A 19,648-nucleotide genomic window follows, 5' to 3' on the forward strand; every position below is an offset into this window, starting at 1 on the left:
ACTGTCAACTCAGCTCATCCCCTCCAGGCCTTTCCTTTGTAACTCACCCCCTTGGTATTTAGATGCCATCAGGGAGCGTTTCCTTATTTATTCTCACATGTTTGTTCATTTCTTCTTACTTGTGTTCATTTCTTCTCACATATGTTTATTTCTTCTCACATGTGTTCATTTATTCTCAAATGTCTTCATTTATTCTCACATATGCTTATGTCACTGAACTGTGACTGAGCTCCCCCACCCTGGGTCCCGCCCTCTGCTGGGCTCCACAAGGAGGGGAGAGAGGAAGGGCGGGGGAAAGCAAGAGGAATCAGCCCCAGCCTGTAAGGAGCTCCAAGCCCGCGGAGAACCAGACACGAAACCCCATAATTAGAGGAGAAGCCAGTAAGTGCTATGCCCGAGGCGTGACTATGGGCACAGAGGACAGTGCAGTCTGCGCCCTGGGCTTCTGCGGGGAGCGAGAGCACAGCCACCTACTGTGCTGGGTGTGTTTGCTGACACCACAGCCTAGATGGGGAGCCTGACTGGCTGTCCTGGGCAAACGCCGAGGTATGGTGGGGGGTGCCAGATTAAATACAGGATGCCAGTTCCATTGGAATTTCAGATGAACAATGAATGATTATTTGGTATAAGTATATCCCAAATATTGCATGGGACATACTTACACTAAAAAAGAGGCATTGTTGATGTGAAATTCAAATGGAACTAAGTGTCCTGCATTTTTGTTAAATCTGGCAAGCTTGGCGGGAGGGGGTAGGAATGGCCCAAGGTGACCTTGTCTGGGAGGGGCAGGGGTCTCTTTTGATTGGCGTTCCCAGCCTGGTGCTCCCCTCAGATGAAAATGTCTCTTGTATCTTTGAGTGTCTTGAAGTCCCTCCTAATCTGGGCCCTGCTGCAGGGGTGGGCTTGCGTGATGAAGGACTGGGAGCCTTCTAGCCGGGGAGGGGAAGGGTAAGAGAAGCAGGATGAGCCCCACCAAGGAATGATGGTGTGAGGGCTGGGAAGTTTCTAAGAGGGGACTTAGACACCTCTGACAACGCTCCTGAGAACTCTGAGAAGGGTAGGGGTAGGGGAGGCTGAGCTGATTCAGCAAGGCAGGGGCTCCCAAGGTAGCAGTGTGGCCACCAGGACCTCCAGTGGTGCATGGGGAGTCTGGAAGAGACGAGTTTCCTCCCTGGAGCCCTGAGGCCCTGCCCCTGGCTTGGACTCTTGGTCTCCGTGGCAATGCTCACCGGGAGTCCCAGGAGCTGCCTTTGAAGGACCCGAGCCCCCTTCTCTCTGAGGATACCTGTGGAAAACCTGTTGACCTTCCCGACAAGCTCTCCTGTCACCTGGGGTTGCAGTGCACCCTGAGAATCCAAGTCTAAAAGACAGGTGTGTGTGCTTTCCTCATACTGGAGCTTCTTGACTGAGAGTCTGACATCTGGTAAACCATCACTATGCCTATCACATGCCAGACCCCCAGCTATATAAACCTCCACAGTCACCGAAAATGGAGAAGGGGCAGCATCGAGGCTGTTCGGTGGGACACCAAGGTATTTCAGACACGGACTACCTAAGGCCCAGGACACACAAAGTGTACACCACCAGAAAACCAGCTGCCGTGGACTCGACCCCAGCTCATGGCGACCCCGTGTGTGTTAGAGTAGAACTGTGCTCCATAGGGTTTTCAGAGCTGACCTGGTGGCGTAGTGGTTAAGTGCTACAGCTGCTAACCAAAAGGTCAGCAGTTCAAATCCACCAGCTGCTCCTTGGAAACTCTATGGGCGCAGTTCTACTCTGTCCAATAGGGTCGCCATGAGTTGGAATTGACTTGACAGCAACAGGTTTTTTTTTTTTTTTCGGAAGTAGATCACCAGGCCTTTTTTCCAAGGTGCCAGTGGGCATACTTGAACCTCTATCCTTTTGATTAGCAGCCAAGCGTGTTAACCATTTGTATTACCCAGGGACTCCAAAGTATCCACAGTCTGCAGAAAACCAGAACTCACATTAGGCCTAAAATAAATATGGTAACCACCATAAACAGGAAGTAAGCTTCAAATTATCAGTGCTTTCTTGTCTGCTTTTTCACAAGTCAGAGGTATTTGGGGGAAATTATTTTAAAGGTCCAGATCTCTCCTCAAATAAGCACTACCCCACCCCCCAGAAGATGACTGAGTGGATGCCTTCTTTTTAGCTCCTATGAGTTTGCTATAGGCGTAGGAGATATTGGGAGCCAGCCCACTGATCTTAGGGGTGAACGCAAACTCACCGTGCATCTACTGAACGTGGGTTGGAGTGATGTGGCTGCGGACGAAGCGTCACCCGCTGCAAAACACATCCGAAAGGCAGGTTCACACAAAAGCAAAAAGCAAACCAGTCCTTTGCATTTCTAACAAGTTCCCAGGTGATGATAAAGCTGCTGGTTGGTTGGAGACCAATTCTGAGAACCACTAGTAGGGCCAAACCAAACCCAACCTATTGCCATCGAGTAGATTTTGACTCATAGCGACCCTATAGGACAGAAAAGAACTGCCCCACAGAGTTTCCAAGGGGTGCCTGGTGGATTCGAACTACCAACCTTTTGGTTAGCAACCATTGCACTTTACTACACTACCAGGGTTTCCACTAGTAGAGCAGTGGTTCCCAAATTTTATTATACATAAGAATGTCCTGGGAATCTTGTTAAAATGTAGATTCTGATTCAGTATATCTGGGATGGAAAGGCAAATTCTCAGCAGGGGTTCAAACTGGAATGAACTGGTTAGAAACCCTTAAGCAAACACTTAAGCTCTGGAGTCAATCAGCCCTGGGTTCAAACCCCTGTGGGCCACTTAGGAGCCATGTGACATTGGGAGGGTCCCCTGACTTCTGCAAACTTCCTTCCATCTCTAAAATGGGTATGCTAATCATACTTACATGGCAGGGCAGTGGGTGGGGAGATTCAGCAAGAGGATACGTGCAAAGATAAGCTATGTTTAGTGCTCTTGTTAATCATTCTCAGGATCAGACCCACGAAATGTCCCTCAGACCCAAGGTGTGGGAGTCAGGCAAGGGGCATTTTGTTCCCACCCTTTACACTTCGAGAAGTGCTTGGAAACAGTAACAGGCTATGGAGACAAACTTCTCAAAAGAATTTCCCATTAACGGCCCCCACAGTTGGAGCAACCAAGACCTACCTGGCGTGGGCTTCAGTGTGCCCAACTTCCTGGTGTTGGCCTGTTGGAGGCTGTGAGATGCAGGGTGCAGAATGGATGGCACGCGGGGAGAAGACCCTGGGGGCTGCTTCGGTTAATGTTTGTCCACAGACGCTGGGCCTGCCAGCCTGGGCTGGTCAGGCTGGGGCGTGCAGAAGGCCAGGGCTGCTGCTGCAATCACTGAGCAAGGAGGCAGGGCAGAAGGGAGGGGAGAGCAGAAGGACTCAGGCTGGCCCCTCCCTTTAGACTTCTCCCAACTGGCTCCCAGACAGCTTGTGCTGAGCTGCTGAGGAAAAAGACGAGGAAACAAGAAAGCAGCTTCTGTCCGTCCTTCCGCTTCTGAGAGAAGCCTAGAGGGTCTCGAAAGCCTCGAGGTGACATGCTTCTTGCAGGACCCGGTGCCAATCTAGGCATTTCAGAAGTGATCTTTAGTAGGTATTATTCATTAGGATATTGTTGATTGAAAAAAAAATATGGCTTTAGGTGGCTTCTGTTGTCACCAAATTCCCCACCAAAGCGGTCACCACAGAAACACACACCTGTTCACTGCTGTACTCCAGTTCTGAGAAGAGGGCCAGTATAGAGCTGGTGCTCAGTAGATATTTGCTGGATGAATGAAATCAATGACTTCCATTTTGTGGTCAAACAGACTTGCTCTTAGGCTGAGAGAAGCTGGCCATGGGCATAAACCTCAGGTTTTCCTAATTTACAAGCCATTTTCAGACAAATCAAACAAATATAAACCCAGCCCAAGCTGAACTCCTCTGGTGTGTCCTGCCTAGCCTCTTGCAGCCTCCAGGGCACTTTCTGGGGCACTATCAGACCCCCCAGCTCCGTGGAGCAGTGTGGAAAGCACTATTGCAGGTCCGGAATCAAAGGCAAGTGAGGCTTTTAAGTGCTGATGATACATCACCCACTGCACCCAAGTGCTGAAAACCAGTTCTAAAGTCACCTCCATAAGATTAAACAGCTTTTTATTCTGCCCACAAGCTTTTACTGAGAATCAGCCTATGCTGCGTATTCTAATGGACTCCCTGGGTGATGCGAATGGTTAACATGCTCCCTGCTAACCAATGCTATGGACTACCAAAAGGACAAACAAATCTGTCTTGGAGGAAGTACAACGAGAAATGCTCCTTAGAAGCAAGGATGGCGAGACTGCGTCTCAAGTACTTTGGACATATTATCAGGAGGTACAAGTCCTTGGAGAAGGACATCGTGCTTGGCAGAGTACAGGGTCAGTGGAAAAGAGGAAGACCCTCAACGAGATGGATTGACACAGTGGCTGCCACAATGGGCTCAAGCATAACAACAATTTCGAGGATGGCGCAGGACCGGGCAAGTTTTCATTCTGTTGTACATGGGGTTGCTATGAGTCGGAACCAACTCAATGGCACGTAACAACGACAACAACAACTGCTAACCAAAAGGTTGAAAGTTCAATTCCTCCCGGAGGCACCACAGAAGAAAGTCCTGGCAATCTAATTCCAAATAATCAGCCAATGAAAATTCTATGGAGTGCAGTTCTACTCTGACATACATGGCACCGCCATGAGTTGGAGTCAACTCAAGGGCAACCGGTCACAGGTATATCCTAATAGGGAAAGCGATTGTTAGCTGGCAGGTCCTGGTGGTGGAAAAGGGTGGCGAAAACCCTTTCAATTAAAGGGATCTCATTGCTTTCAGGATGCATATTTTGCTTTCTTGGATTTCCAAAAGGGAAGCACAATATGAAAATGGTATTTTTGTAACTGTGAGGAGAAAAAAGGGCCAAAGAAGTATTGTCTGCCGCTGATCGGACCAAATTGAAGGACCAGGCTACCAGATTGCCTTTTTGGAACATATCATGCCGCACTCCAGTTGACGACAAACGTTGTAGGGTGGCCTTCTTTCACAGCTATCCCCATCTTCTGCCTCGCCTTCTATGCCCACCCCTTCCCAACCAATCCCACACTCTAACTGCTCTGTTCCCCAAACGATCCCTGCACACTCACGGTTGCATGCTTTTGCCAGGGGGATCACACATCCAGGTGTACTGAGGACAGCCGCCACTTGTGCCTGTTGTCCCAGCATATTAACGAACAGCGCATCCCTTTAAAGGTGTCCTGGTTTGGACAATAAATTCTCTGGTCTCCCTGCTTTTGTCTGTGCCAACTCCAGCTTAGAATGGTCCCCCTTTCTTTTTTTACCTGGTAAACTTCTACTCGCTGGTCAAGGCCCAGCCCAAACATCACCACCTCTATGAAACAGATCCCACCTTATGCACGGTTTTATCAGCTTGTCCTCTGGGTTCCTGTGGCAATTTGTATACCTACAGCTTATAGCACTCATCACTACATCATGTCAACTCAAAGGTACCTTCCTCAGGGAGGCCCCCTGACATTCTGACTGGCCCAGGATGCTGCTCACTACTTTTATAGCACCCTGGACTCTCACCCTCAGCCTGGAGCGGGGGCTGTAATGAACTGCTTGTGGAAGTACACATCCATTACAGTAACCCGTCCTAACCCATGGTGGCAGGCACCATGTCCCCATCTCAGCACACAGTGGGCACTCAATTAAAAACTTGCTGAATTGGAGTGAAGAAACATTGTAGGTGTTTGTCGAAGTGCTCATCCTCTCTGTAGCTCTCATCTCTTGCCTGGCTTGGCCGTGTCTTAAACCTCTCTGTGTCCCTTTAGCATCTAGTACCGTGGCTAGAACAGGCTCAATGCCTGTTTGTTGAGATAGTATTTGGTTGAATTTAATTTAAGAATGTAACAGCGACTGAACAATACTACGAGTCAAAAGCAGTACTGTATTTCCCTCCCTCCCCATAAAACCATGTGATATCAGGGTCTTCCTGGATGATAAACTCAACCAGGACAATAACAAGTCTCAGAGTGACTGTTTCACCAGACCAAAGAGTACTGTGGCTACAGTGGCCGCGAGTTGCCAGCAACAACCAGAAGCTGGGAGAGAGGCACAGAGCCCTCAGAGGGACTCAACGCAGCCAGCACCCTGCATTCGGACTTCCAGCCTCCAGAACTGTGAGCCAATACATCTCTCATTAGCCACCCAGTTTGTGGTGCTTTGTCATGACAGCCCTAGAAAACTGAGACAGGCCTTGACAGTTTTTAAAAGGCTTTCACTCACATGAGCTGCTTTGTGTCACACACCTCCATGAACTAACCAGGCACGAGGAAGGGCGGGTGGATGGTCTGCAGCCGTCACTAGGAACATTACTAAGCTCCCGAGGAGACTGGCAGAGTCCGGGGTAGGAGGCCAAAGAGGTGGCTGAGACCCCATTCAGCTCACATAGATTCCCCTGGAGGCCCCCACCTGAAGACTTCTTTCGGGAGGTGCACATATCCCCCAGTGGTCAATGACCTCTTTGAAGTGGTCCCTGAAGGCTCGAAGTGAAAAGGGAGGGTCTTCTGCAGACTCTATCTAGGGTGTTTTCTCAAAAAATTCCTCGCCAGCTCCCCACCTGCTGATGGGTGGGCTGTTTAGGAGGCAGTTTCTAGGGCAATTCCATTGCATCCTTCTCCCTGGGACAATCTGGCCTTTTCCCTGCTGTTTTGTCTCCCAAATGTAGAGGAAGGGTCTGGGAAGACGCTCTGGGAAAGGACCCCCGCACCACCACCACCCTTCACAACTCGCATGCGTTTTTGGCAGTGACACAAAGGAAAGGCGGCAGTATTTATTTTGGAAAGGACGCATGTGCTTGCTTTCCTCATCCCTCCAGTCACCTGGGACTGGGAGTCTTCGTTCCTTTCTGGCTTCCTGTAGGAGGCTTTTTTTTCTACAACAGGACGTGGAACCTCCTGTCCTGGATGGAAGCTGACCTTCTGGCATAATCACAGCTGAGACGAACCAGGGAGAGCCTCGTCAACCAATTGGGTTATTTGGTCCTTTTAACTGGAGCTACTTGTGGTGGTTTAATTGATCTTAAATAACAAGATTTCATGCAGGTTCAGCAAATATTTGCTGACATTCAGGTTTTTCCTCTTTTATTTCTCCCATTCTCTTATATTCTCTTTTAATTATAATCTTGCATCTCCCAACCTTTCAGTGCTTGAGAAGTAGCATATGACCCACTTCAACATGAGTCAAGCTTGTCCTTCCAAATAAAAAGATAAAGCTCTTTCTAAAAATCTGTTTTGATTAGAACCTACTTGAATGTATCATGGAACATTTCCTTACAGAGCTTACCTCAAAAAAAAATTTAGTGTAAGAATCTGAGATTTTTTGTTTTTTTGACCTCCTCATTGGTGGCAGAAGGAGGGAATCTTGTGAGTTGGCATTTCTTCTGTCTTTGGTGTGATTTGTGATCTGACTAGGGGAAAGGGATGCTAGGTCAATTTTCTCACCATGCCATTTATGGACTTGACCTCACAGACATCCATGAACACGCTATATTTGCCTAGCGATGCGGGAGACACACAGGGCTGGCCCTTGGAAACATTGTGATGTCATAACAACAATGCCTGCATGCCTGGCTCTGTGTCCAAGAAGCCCTGGGACAGAACCTGGGTTGCTCTGTGTGCGTTTGCTTGTCCCATCACTTGGCTCGAACTTTCACTCAGTACCTGGGAAAATACACCCTGCTGACGAGCTGGGCCTCCCCAAGGAGGCCGTGAGTCCACATTGAGTTCTAAAGAAAGCGGACGTGAACCACCAGCGAGAAGCCACAGCACTCCAGTCTGCACGTGAGCACAGAGTCCAGGTTGGCCCTCCGGGTGCAGATTACTTCTGCAGGGCACTGGCAGCTCCCACTTTCTCCCCCTGGGGCAGATACGGTCATGCTCCCTCTGTCGGGACTCAGCTCCCAGTCCTCCTCCATCCAGGTAAGCACTTCTGTCCCACCCCATGGGACTGGGCCACTCTGTCTTCTCCTGGGAGGAGGGGCTTTTCCCTAGCCCCACTCAGGCTGTGGCTGTGTAGCACATCCTCAATATTGCTGGGTCAAGCTTCTTCACCTTTCTTCCCTTCAAGGCCCCAGGCCCCTTGGAAAATAGCAAACACAGACTGACAATTCTGGGCAGCCTCAGGAAACTTCACTGAGGCTACTTTTATTTTTCCCTTTTTAAACCTCAGCTTTATTAAAGCATAATCTACCTACAATGAAATTCACCCATTTTGTGCTTATAGTTTAGTGAGTTTGGGCAACTGTATCCAATAATCAGTTGCCATGGAGTCGATTCTGACTCATGGTGACCCCAAGTGCATGAGAGTAGAACTGTGCTCCATAAGGTTTTCAGTGGCTGATTTTTCGGAATTAGATTGCCAGGCCTTTCTTCTGAGGCACCTCTGGGTGGACTCGAACCTTCAACCTTTTGGTTAGCAGTGAACATGTTAATCACTGGCACCATCTAGGGACTTACAACTTTCAAATAACAACTGATGCTTCTTATGGTACAAAATGCTGAATAAGATCACGCTGTAGGCGTGGTCTACAATGACGTCGGCGTCAGTGTCCTAACAAGGAAGTTGGAATTGTTTGGCTCTTGAGCAGTTCAATTGTCGTATGCTGTTAGAGTTGAACATCGCCCAACTTTCTATCTGTTACGACTCCTGACACTGACTTCATTGTAGACCGGGCCATAGCCTGCTATACAGCAGTGTTTTGAATAGTAAATCATAAAACCGAACATCTGTGCGTGAACATCTGAGAATGATAGCATCAGCAAATTATGGGCTGCAACCTTGTATGTAGTACATATTACTAACAATAAGATGTACAAAAAAAAAACCCCAGAGGTCATAAGCATTGTTTGCTATAACTCGGGGACTACCTGTATACAGTTGCCTAATCATCGTTAGAAACGAGATCTAGAGCATCTCCATCACCCAAAAACATTCCTCTGCTCCCTTTGCAGCCAGTGCCTTCCCCAACTCCTCTGACCCCAGTCAACCACAGCTCTGCTTTCTAACACTATAGCTTTGCCTTTTCCAAAAAGCAATGTAAATGGAACCCTACAGTAGTATGTAATAAAAGGAGCCCTGGTGGCGAAGTGGTCAAACCCTCAGCTGTTAACCAAAAGGTTGGTGGTTCAACTCACCAGCTGCTCCTCAGGAGGAAGACGTGGCAGTCAGCTCCCGAGAACATTAAGCCTTGGAAACCCTGTGGGGCAGTTCTACCCTGTCGTATAAGGTCGCTATGAGTCGGAATCGACGTGACAGCAATGAGTTACAGTATGTAATGTTTTCTGTATGATGTCTAAACCTAATATTTTTGAGACTCATTATTCATGTTGTAGCATATATCAATAGTTCTTCCTTTTTATTGGTGAGTAGTGGTCTATTGTATGGTATACAACCATTTGTTCAGCCATTCACCAGTTGACAGAAATCTGAGCTACCTTTTATACTGTTATTTTTAAAAGGCTGTTATGAGCATTTGAATACAAGTCTTTGTGTGAACATAAGTTTCTATTGCTTTTTGTTTGTTTGTTTTCTCTTTTTCTTTCTTTTTTTACTGTATTTTAGATGAAGGTTTACAGAGCAAACTAATTTTTCATTAAAAGATTAGTACACGTATTGTTTTATGACATTGGTTAACAACCCCATGACATGTCAACATTTTCCTTTCTCAACCTTGGGTTCCCTATTACCAGCTTTCCTGCCCCTTCCTGCCTTCTAGTCCTTTCCCCTGGACCAGCGTATCCCTTTAGTCTCGTTTTGTTTTATGGGCCTGTCCACTCTTTGGCGGAAGGGTGAACCTCCGGAGTGACTTCATTACTGAGCTGAAAGGGTATCCAGGGGCCATACTCTCAGGGTTTCTCCAGTCTCTGTCAGGCCAGCAAGTCTGGTCTTTTTTTGTGAGTTAGAATTTTGTTCTACGTTTTTCTCCAGCTCTGTCCGGGACCCTCTATTGTGATCCTGTCAGAGCAGTCAGTGGTGGTAGCCAGGCACTATCTAGTTGAACTGGACTCAGTCTGGTGGAGGCCGTAGTAGATGTGGTCCCTCAGTCCTTTGGACTAATTTTTCCCTTGTGTCTTTAGTTTTATTCATTCTTCCTTGCTCCCGAAGGGATGAGACCAGTGGAGTATCCTAGATGGCTGCTCACAGACTTTTAAGACCCCAGACGCTACTCACCAAAGTAGAATGTAGAACACATTCTTTATAAACTCTGAGGCCAATTGACCTAGAGGTTCCCTGATACAATGGTCCCCACAGCCCTCAGCCCAGCAAATCGGTCCCTCAGGTCCATGTGTCTATGGAGCTACCATGGGCTTGCCTTGTACAGGTGGCGCTGGCTTCCCCAGTATTGTGTACTGTCTTACCCTTCACCAAAGTTTCCACTTACCTATTGTTTATTTATTTAGTGTTTTTCCATCCCCATCCCTCCCCTCCCTCATAACCATCAAAGATTGTTTCTTTTTGTGTGTAAACCTTTTCGTGAGCTTTTACAGTAGTGGTATTTTTTTTCTATCCTTTGATTTTTAATAAATTTACATCTTAGCTTCTAAGGTGTGTCTCTTGTAGACAACATATTGATGGATCCTGTTTTTTTTTTTTAATCCATTCCATCACTCTCTGTCTCTTTATGGGTGCACTTAAGCCATTTACATTCAGTGTAATTATTGATAGGTATGAGTTTATTGCTGTCATTTTGTAGTGCTTTTTTTTTGTGGTGCTGACATTTTCCTTGTTCCTCTTACTCTCCTGTGCTGAGTACCTTTTGTTTGTGAAATTCTTTTTTCATTTATTTTTGTAGATTTTGTTTTTACTGAGACTTTATGTTTTTGTTCTTTATTTAGATGAGTAGGTTTGTTAACTTTCTTTGTGGTTACCTTGAAACTTACCCCTGTCTTCCTAGGTTTGCACCAGCCTACTATTACTTGGTATCTATCGCCTTGCCTTCATCTCCACTAGAAAGTTCTATACCTACACTGTTTATTCTCTCTTTTATTGTTCTGACGTTGTTGTCATTTACAGATTAACCTCTCTGGTTCTCTGTCGTATTTCTTTTGGTTTTGGATAGTCCTTGAGAGTTCATTTTCTAGGTTGGTATCTGGCTGATACAATCTTGCATCCTAGCTTCGGGCTGTGGTCTGATGTTGTTTGTTCTCAAACTGAAGGACTCTCTTTAATAATTCTTGTGAGTTTGGTTTGGTTTTTACATAGTCCCTTGATTTCTGTTTATCTGGAAATGTCTTAACTTTTGTTTTATTTGAATGAGAGTTTTGCAGGATTTATTATTCTTGTTTGGCAATGTTTTTCTCTCAAGGTTTTATATATGCCCTCCCATTGCCTTCTTGCCTGCATGGATTCTGGTGAATAATCAGAGCTTTTTTTTTTTTTTTTTTTTAATCTTATTGTTTCTCATCTGCGAGTTTTCATTTTTCTCGAGCTGCTCTCAGGATGCTTTCTTTGTCTTTGGTTTCAGCAAATGTGATTATGATATGTCTTGGTGATTTTCTTTTGGGATCTCTCCTATATGGTGTTCACTGAGTTTCTTGGATGGTCAGCGTTTTGTCTTTTATGATATTAGGGAAGTTTTCTGTCAGTAAATCTTCAATGATTCTCTCTGTGTTTTCCATTTTCTCCTGCTTTTCTGGGACTCTGATCACTCACGAATTTTTGCTTTTGATTGTATCCCACATAATTCTCAGCGTTTCTTTCTTTTTCTCCCTTCTTTTTTCTGATTTTTCCTCAGAGTTGCATCCAAGTGTTGGTCTTCAACTTTGCTGATCCTGTCTTCCATTGTTTCAAACCTCCTCCTCAGCCCTTCTATAATATTGTCCATTTCTGAAATTTTGTTGTTTATCTTTTGGATTTCTAGTTGTTGTTTGTGTATGATTTCTAGTTGTGAGTTTATTTTGGTATTTAGTTCCTGTATTATTTTCCTGAATTCTTCCATTTTTTTGTCTGTATTTTCCATGAATTTGTCTATTTTTTCCTCATTTTTGTTTAGTTTTTGCTTCAACTCTTGGATAGCTCTGAATATTAGACATCTGAGTTCCCTACCAGTGCCCTTTCTTTTACTGGAAAGTCATCTGATGTTTTCTTTTGGATGACTCCTGGAACCATCCTGTCCTGTTTTTTTGTTTTGTTTTGATATTGTCTGCTGTCTTCCGGACATCCAGTATCTATTTTCTCCATTTATTGATTGTAGATTTTCTTGTTTCGTCTTGCTTTTTTGTTTTATTTGGTTATGTCTGAGCAGGCGGGCTGTGCATTCTTTGTTGTTTGCTAGTCTGTGAGCGTGATACTTTTCACCTCCTTGTCCAATGGGCAGGGCCAGTCGCTCAGCTATGGTTCAGCAGGGCAGGTCCACTTGAAGGGGAGGGGCTTGGATGGGTTGTTTGTGGCATGTAGTAGGGCCTACAGGGCAGGCCAGGAATCAGCACTGGGCAGGTTCTGGTAGGCCTTGCCTGTGCTGCTCGGGGGTGTGATGTTCAGCACATGGTGCGGGTAGGCAGGAGGGAGGGGAAAGGTTGTGATGTGTGGAGCTAATACGGGCATGGGAAAGTGGAGAGAGAAACAGGAGCCAAAAACAAACAAAGGAAAAGAAAAAGAGTGCAAAGGGAGCTTGCCATTGGAGTGGAAAAATGAGAAACTGAGAAATGGAGAAAAAACAACAAGGGAAGAAAAGAAAAAGAGAAAATAAAAAAAATTAGGAAAAAAAGAAAGAAAGAAAAGCCCTCAGGCATCCCACCAGTGCAGCTGTGAAGACTGGGACAGTGGCTCCCAGGCCACTCAGTACAGCCTGGCTAGAAGGGGTAGAGATGTCACACAGCACCAGGTATTCAGGAGATGGGAAAAGAAGGTAAGTATAGAGAGATGAGAAACTGAGAAATGAGGAGAGACAAAAAGAAAAAAAAAGAAATGCCTGCAGGGATCCCAACAATGCAGTTTCGCAGATTGGGAAAGTGGCTCCCAAGCCGCACAGTGCAGCCCAGCTAGAAGGGGCTCCCAAGCCACAAAAACAAAGAGAAACAAACAAAACAAAGTAAAGTAAAACAAAACAAAACAAAAAGCCCTGGGGATCCCACAAGCGTGGTGGTGTGGGCTGGGGAAGCAGTTCCCCAGTCGAGTGGCACTTCACAGCCTTTCAAGAAGAAGCAAAGATGGCACACAGAGCAAGGTGTTTGAGAGAAAGGAGGGTTAGATGGTGAGAGGCACAGAAGAAACCAAAAGAAGTAGAAAAAAGCAACACCAGCAACAACCAAATGGCACTCTGAGAGCCAACCAGTGTGGGTGGGGCAAATCCTAGCGGCAAGAGGCAGGAACCAGTGCCTCTGGGTCAAGAGACTACAGCCGGCAGGAAGCAGAGGATGCTGAGCAGCAGAGGGGGAGAAGAATGGGGGGTGGAAAAGCATATATTGCTGGTTACCAGGAGCTCTGTTTCCTGCTAGGAGCTCCTTGAAGCTGCTTTCCCTACTCCCTGTCTGTCAGTCTCCGATGTGGGTGGGGCAAGTCCAAGTGGCATGGACCCTGCACTATCTGGCCATCTGAGTGACCTCAGTCAGCTATGAAGCAGGGGAGGTCAAACGGGGAAAAAGGACGGGGGGGGTGGAAAATCATATATCGCTGTTTACTGGGTATTCCATCTCCTGCTGGGATCTCTGTGAGGCTGCTTTCCCGTACTCCCTGTCCACCGATCTCCGACAGGAGTCCAAGATGGCGAATTCGTGCTGCGTTAGCTGATAGGGGGCCTCCACTCATTTCTCTCCTCGCTCTCTGTTCTCTGCCAGTTTCTTATTCCATTTGGTGCTTGGCTGAGTTCTTTATCTCTTCATTTGATTTTCAGGGTTCCAGGATTGACATTTACTTCTGTTTTTCTTAGTTTTTTGGGTCTTTGCTGTGGAGGGACAGTGTAGTGCTTCTGTCTATCGTGCCATATTGGCCAGAAACATCTACTATTGCTTTTTTAAATTTTGTTTTTGTTGAGAATATACACAGAAAAACATACACCAATTCAACCATTCCTAACATGTACAATTCAGTGACATTGATTACATTCTTTGATTTGTGCAGCCATTCTCACTCTCCTTTTCTGAGTTGTTCCTTTCTCATTAACAAAAAATCACTACCCCTTAAGCTTCCTATCTTTCAAGTTGCTGTTGTCAATAAGTTTCCATTTCTCTTGCATAAATACCTAGGGGTGGGATTACTGAGTCATATGGTAAGTGTATCTTTAACTTTATAAGTCACTGCCAAACTGTTTTCTAAAGTGGCTGTACCATTTTGCTGGGGCTACTTTTTAAATAAAGGGTGGAGATGGGAAGGAGGAAGGCAGAACCACTTCGGGGTTCTCCTGGAAGCAGAAGTTAGTCTTTGGCAGTCACGAGTTTATTGTTCACAACAAGTTTATGAAGTAGACACTAACATCCCCATTTCACCGATGAGGAAATCAAGACTTGAGTGGATACTAATGTGCCCATTTCACAGATGAGGAAATCAAAACTTAGAGGGATGTACTTGCCCAAAGTCATACACTTAACAGATGGAATAGCTAGGATTTGAACCCAGGGCCTTTGTGCCAAGGCCCAGGGGCTTGCCCAGGGGCTTACCCAGTGGCCCCCTGGCAGCCTGAGAGCACTGCTGCCTTGACGCTCTACACACCACCCTCCCCTCTTTCGTGGAGTAGTCCTCACAGCAACCTGGGGATGGCAAGTGGGGATAATTCCACCTTATTTTTCAGAGGAAGCAGCTAATGATCAGAGAGATGCAGGTGGTTTATGCTACAGCACAGTACCCAGAGCTACATTTTCATTTGTCATTTCTCACCACCTCCAAAAAAAAAAAACTTTTTTTTTCTTTCTTCAGCCTTCTCCTTCCTCCATGAGGACGCTTCCTCCCTTTCCTTCGCCTTCCCACCCTGCCCCCAATACAGTGGACCTGGTAGAACAAAGTGGTCGAAGTCCCCAGCACTGAGCCCTTGGTCCATGTCAAGTGAGGCAGGAATGGGGACAGGGAGATCGAAGCACAGGGCCTAGGCAGTGGCTGTGGTAAGGGCAAAGAGCAGGAAATGGGCCTTTTCCTTTCTCAGGCCAGCTTCATCTTCAGGAGGCTGGGGGGGGGGCAGGGGGCACACTTGGCCAGGTCAAGAGTGTAGGACCCCCTAGTCCTTCCTGCTCCACTTCCCTCAACTTTGGAGAGCAGGATGGAGCCCCAGAGGGCAGGAGGCACCTCCAGCCTGTGTCTGAGAAAAAGCAGACCTTTGGGGGAATGGGTGGTGAAGCTGTATGTCCTACTCGTTGCTGCCCCCTCCATATCGTCTAGGAGCCCTGGGTTGGAAGGCCATCTCCCACAGGTCCCCTGCATTTGGTGTATGCATATGTATGTGTGTGTGTGTACAATGCAGGGAAGCCTGAAGAACCCTCTCAACACATGTGCATGCACGTGCACGCGCACGTACACACACACACACACACACACACACACACACTTTGAACTACGAGATACAGTCACAGCCTGATGGGATGTAGGACTTGGCCAAGCATACAGGTACCTTACCAAAGGTAAGATGGTACTTCCTCATCTGCTCCTGATTGAATCCTACCCCTGCACTGAGAGGTGGGCAGAGAAGAGGTCAGTCTCTGCACTTCCCAGGCCAGACACTGGGCTTTTCTACAGTGCCTTCCTGCTTTGGCTGCATACTCCTAGAGCTGGGGTTGGCCTGGGGTGGGCTGAGGCTGGAGGTGCTGCAGAACGCTTCCCCAGGAGCTAGCTACCTCTCCATTCCCCACTCCAGCTCGAGCAAAGGGCAAAGGGCTTACTGAGTACCTTCTGTATGTAAGATCTCCCACCCAGCAGCTTCCCTCCCTCCACCCATCCACATTTTCCTCTGTTCCTCTGCTCCAAGACTTCCAGATATTGGGAATCCGGAGTTATTCAGCAGTCCCTCTTGCATGCAATTACTGAGCACTTTTTGAAATCCGATACGAATGATTCAAAGAAGTACACAGTCTAGGGATGGAGATTGGCAGGCTGACATGTAAGCAAATGATGACAATGGGTGTGAGGAGAAGGCTTCTGACAGGTGCTTGTCCATGGTGTGGGCAGAGGAGGGAGCTTGGCATTTGGCCTGGCCCAGGAACAAATGCTATTTGCCCCCTTTCCAGGAGCTTGGCCACTCTAGGAGGAAGGAGAAACATGTGGAAAAGGTTGGAGGAAGGAAAGAACCGGGTTCATACAGAAAATAGAAGGAAGTTCCCTGTGACCAGAACTTGGAGTGAAGAGAGAAAAGAGGAACGCTGGGAGAAGCGGTCAAAGAGTAGGTTGGGTTGGATTGTGAAGGGCCTTGTTTTCATCTAAGGAGTCTGGACTCTTCATAGGGTTATAGTGTAGAGAGATATACATATGGACATGTACTAACCCAGAAAAAAACCCAGTGCCACATGTACTAGTACCAGGTAAAAGAGCTGTTTTTATATGCCGGAGAACTAAGAAATGCAAGAGAAAAAATCCCAAAACTCCATTGTCATCAAGTCAACTCCAATTCATAATGACCCTATAGGACAGGCAGAACTGCCCTGTGGGGTATCCAAGGCTGTACTCTATGGAAACAGACTGCCAAATCTTTCTCCCGTGGAGTGGCTGGTGGGTTCGACCTGCGGGTCTTTCAGTTAGTAGACTAGTACTTAACCACTGCACCACCAGGAATTCTTAACATCTGGAACCTGGCATAGGTTGTGCGTTGTGAAGTGTATTCTGAGTCATAGTGATCCTTGGGTCCTGTTAAAGTAATCCTATTTACGGTTATTTACTTCACTTGTTTTATTTACTTCACTTGCTTTTGCATAATTATTATGTATGCATTGTTCTTTGTGTCATACTAATTTTTCTTATTTGATTACACACTGAATTTTCTCTCTCTCATTTTAAGTTTTTCTTTCTTTTTAGTGTATTAATGGCCGCCTGCCCAAAACCTCAACAAATAGAAGGAACCCTGGCTGAAATGCTTCCTTTTCCTAAGTCTCAGTAGGGTTCTTGGAGCTGCCACAGCTTGAGGGACACCTAGCTGTTAGATGGGTTTGTGGATTGTAGATCCTGCACCAAAATCAGTGACACTTCTATTGTAGTATCCCAACTTCATGCAGCCAACTCTATGTGCCCAATAATAATCCAATTTGGCAACATCCGCTAAAGTTTTATCTAGAGACCTTTTCCCTCTGGACTTCCCCTTTATAGAAGAAAAGCAGTGAGACCCAGTCAACAGTCCTGGGACTACGGTTCCCAGGGGCCTCCGCTCGGCGCTGACTCCAACTTTTCTGACAAGGGTGGCCCTGAGCTTTTCGGCCCTGCCCATTCCCGGTACCGTATCGTGAACTACAACTCCCAGCGGCCTCCACGCCCTGGACAGTCCGAAGAGGGCTTCCCAGCAGCCTCCGAAGTTTTCCCCTCAGCCTATTACGGGAGCGGATTGCTCAGTCCGACCGGGCCGAAGAGCCCCGCCCCTCGGAGCGGCTTTCCGGGCCCACCGTAGCACTCCTTCGCCCGCCCCCGCCCCTACCACGTGACGCAGCTCCGCCAACTGGCGCGCTGAGGAGGGCGCGGGCGGCGGCCGGAGGCGGGGAAGCCTCAGGGGGCGGGCCTCGGAGGGGCGGAGCCGGATCCGGGATGGGGCGGAGCGGGGCCCGGGAGCCGAGCAGCCTGGCAACGGCGGTGGCGGCCGGAGCCGGAGGTGGGTGAGCGCTCGCGGCTGGCCTGGCTCCGAGCGGGCGCTGCCGGGACCCGTGGGGGGGTCGGGAGGAGGAAGTCTGACTCCCGGGGCTGGCGGGTACCGCGGGGCCTCTCCGCAGCTGGCGGGGGTTCGCCCGAGTGCCTTGGCAGTCCCAGCGGGGCAGGGCTGAGGCCGGGGAGCAGCGGGCAGGTGTCTCCGGCTTCCCCCTCACCCCGCCCCAGGGCCCGGGCGGGCGGCGGGCGAAGGTCGGGCCGGAGTCAGTGTACGCGGTCCAGGGGGTGGCGTCGCCGCCCCTGCACCAACTTCGCTTCCCGGTCCCGGTCGTCCTGTCTCCCCGGCGACGCTTGGTGGCTGGTCCTCGCCCTGGCCCTCCGGGCGACCGCCGCATCACTCGAGGGCCCGGTCCGCCTGGCACTTGCCGCGGAGTCTCGGTCGTCGCCCTCGGACAGTGTTTCTGGGTCACGCACGGGAGGTTTATCTGCTTTTGCAACAGTTGAGGGAAGATCTAAGAGGGGACGGTTAGTTCCCTGATACGCAGTCGGAAGTATGCACAGGAACGAGCAAGCGCCCTGTGCTGGGTTGCCTCCCTTAACTGTTTTGCTGTGCTCAGGAAGTGCAAACTAATTTTAGTATTTGCCTAAGCAAATACAGTCTGCTGCAGATAGTATATTACGGGCTTATAGAGCGCGTCCAAGCTATGAGCCGAAGTGGATTGTGGCTGGTTTTTAAACAGGCATACCAGACCTTCGCTAGAATGGAAATCAGTGTGTTAGAATCGACTGGGACCTTGGAGCTCCCATAGTTCAGTTTTTCTCCTGGATGGGAAAACTAAGGCCCAGAAAGAGTAACTAATATGACCCAGGTTTTGGTGTAACCTAAAGGCAAAGCCAGTCTCATCAGCCAAGTTTCTGGGGGTATCTTGGATTCTGTGTAGTCTGGTGTTTTTTTTTTTTTTTTTTTTTAACCACAGCTCACTTTGGTTGCTTGTTAAGTCTCCACCTTAGAGTCTTCAGACTTCAAGCAACAATTTTGCTGTAGTTCAAAACGTTTTGGATTTCCTTCAAAACTATATTACCAGCTAAGTAAGACAACCAGACTTATTACTTTAGAAACATGTTTTGCTTTCACCCAGTGTATATGTTGGGTGTGATCATGTGTTCACCAGAGTTGACTCTGAATGACTTTTGGTTGTTTCACAAAATCAAAGCTATCCATCCTTAGGAGATTCCATACCATCAAGGAGAATCCAGTCAGTGGTGCTGTCTGCGGCACCAATGTATAGCAGCCTCAGCGAGATGGTTGAAGATAGATAACATCTGTCGGGGCTTATCGATTCCTATGCTTATTAAACAGTTGGTCTCCTTGCCTTCAAGTCCTACCTTATATTTACCATGTTGTCAGTGATTTCATTCATTCATTAAACATAGGAGTGCTCATGGCGTGCCCCACAGGGTGCTGAGTACCTCTGTTTCAGGTGGAGATGAGTGCTATGAAGAAAAATTGAGCGCTGAAACGCTAAGATGATGATAAAGCAGGTGGGTGTGATTGAGAGTGACTGGGCGTGACTTGAGATTGCTAGTTTTGGATTGTCAGCTGCTGTTCCATTAAAGCAAATGTTCAAAACCAAAAGCCAATCTTTCTGAATCTGAGAGATTCTAGAGTCATCATTTGTCCAATGATGGCCTCTTGGATGGTCAGTTCATCATAGCCTCAGTTTTACTTACAATTTACCCCTTTTCAAGCTAACAGTAAGTGGTTTCAAACACCTAGGGTGGTGGTCCTCAAAGCCCTTGCTGTCCCGGTAGTTGCCTCGCTCTCTCTAGCTGAGGAGGCTTTGTCGACGTCAGTATCGCTT

The 19,648-nt window shown here is 47.6% G+C and overlaps 1 protein-coding gene across 9 annotated transcripts in view; it reads left to right on the forward strand.

Annotated features, from left to right (window-relative positions):
* Positions 1-17,730: 17,730 nt before the first annotated feature.
* Positions 17,731-19,648, forward strand: part of MTM1 (myotubularin 1) — a 108,473-nt gene continuing 106,555 nt past the window's right edge. For 5 of the 9 annotated variants that reach the window (XM_023540387.2, XM_023540385.2, XM_023540386.2 and 2 more), the window contains exon 1: positions 17,731-17,793. The gene's annotated coding sequence lies outside the window, so the exon portion shown is untranslated. Of the gene's footprint in view, positions 17,794-18,763; positions 19,329-19,648 lie in introns of those variants that run through there. The other 4 variants (XM_023540389.2, XM_023540388.2, XM_003421220.4 and 1 more) reach the window with 3 other exon arrangements.

This window comes from Loxodonta africana, chromosome X, assembly GCF_030014295.1.
Source record: "Loxodonta africana isolate mLoxAfr1 chromosome X, mLoxAfr1.hap2, whole genome shotgun sequence".
Taxonomy (NCBI): Eukaryota; Metazoa; Chordata; class Mammalia; order Proboscidea; family Elephantidae; genus Loxodonta; species Loxodonta africana.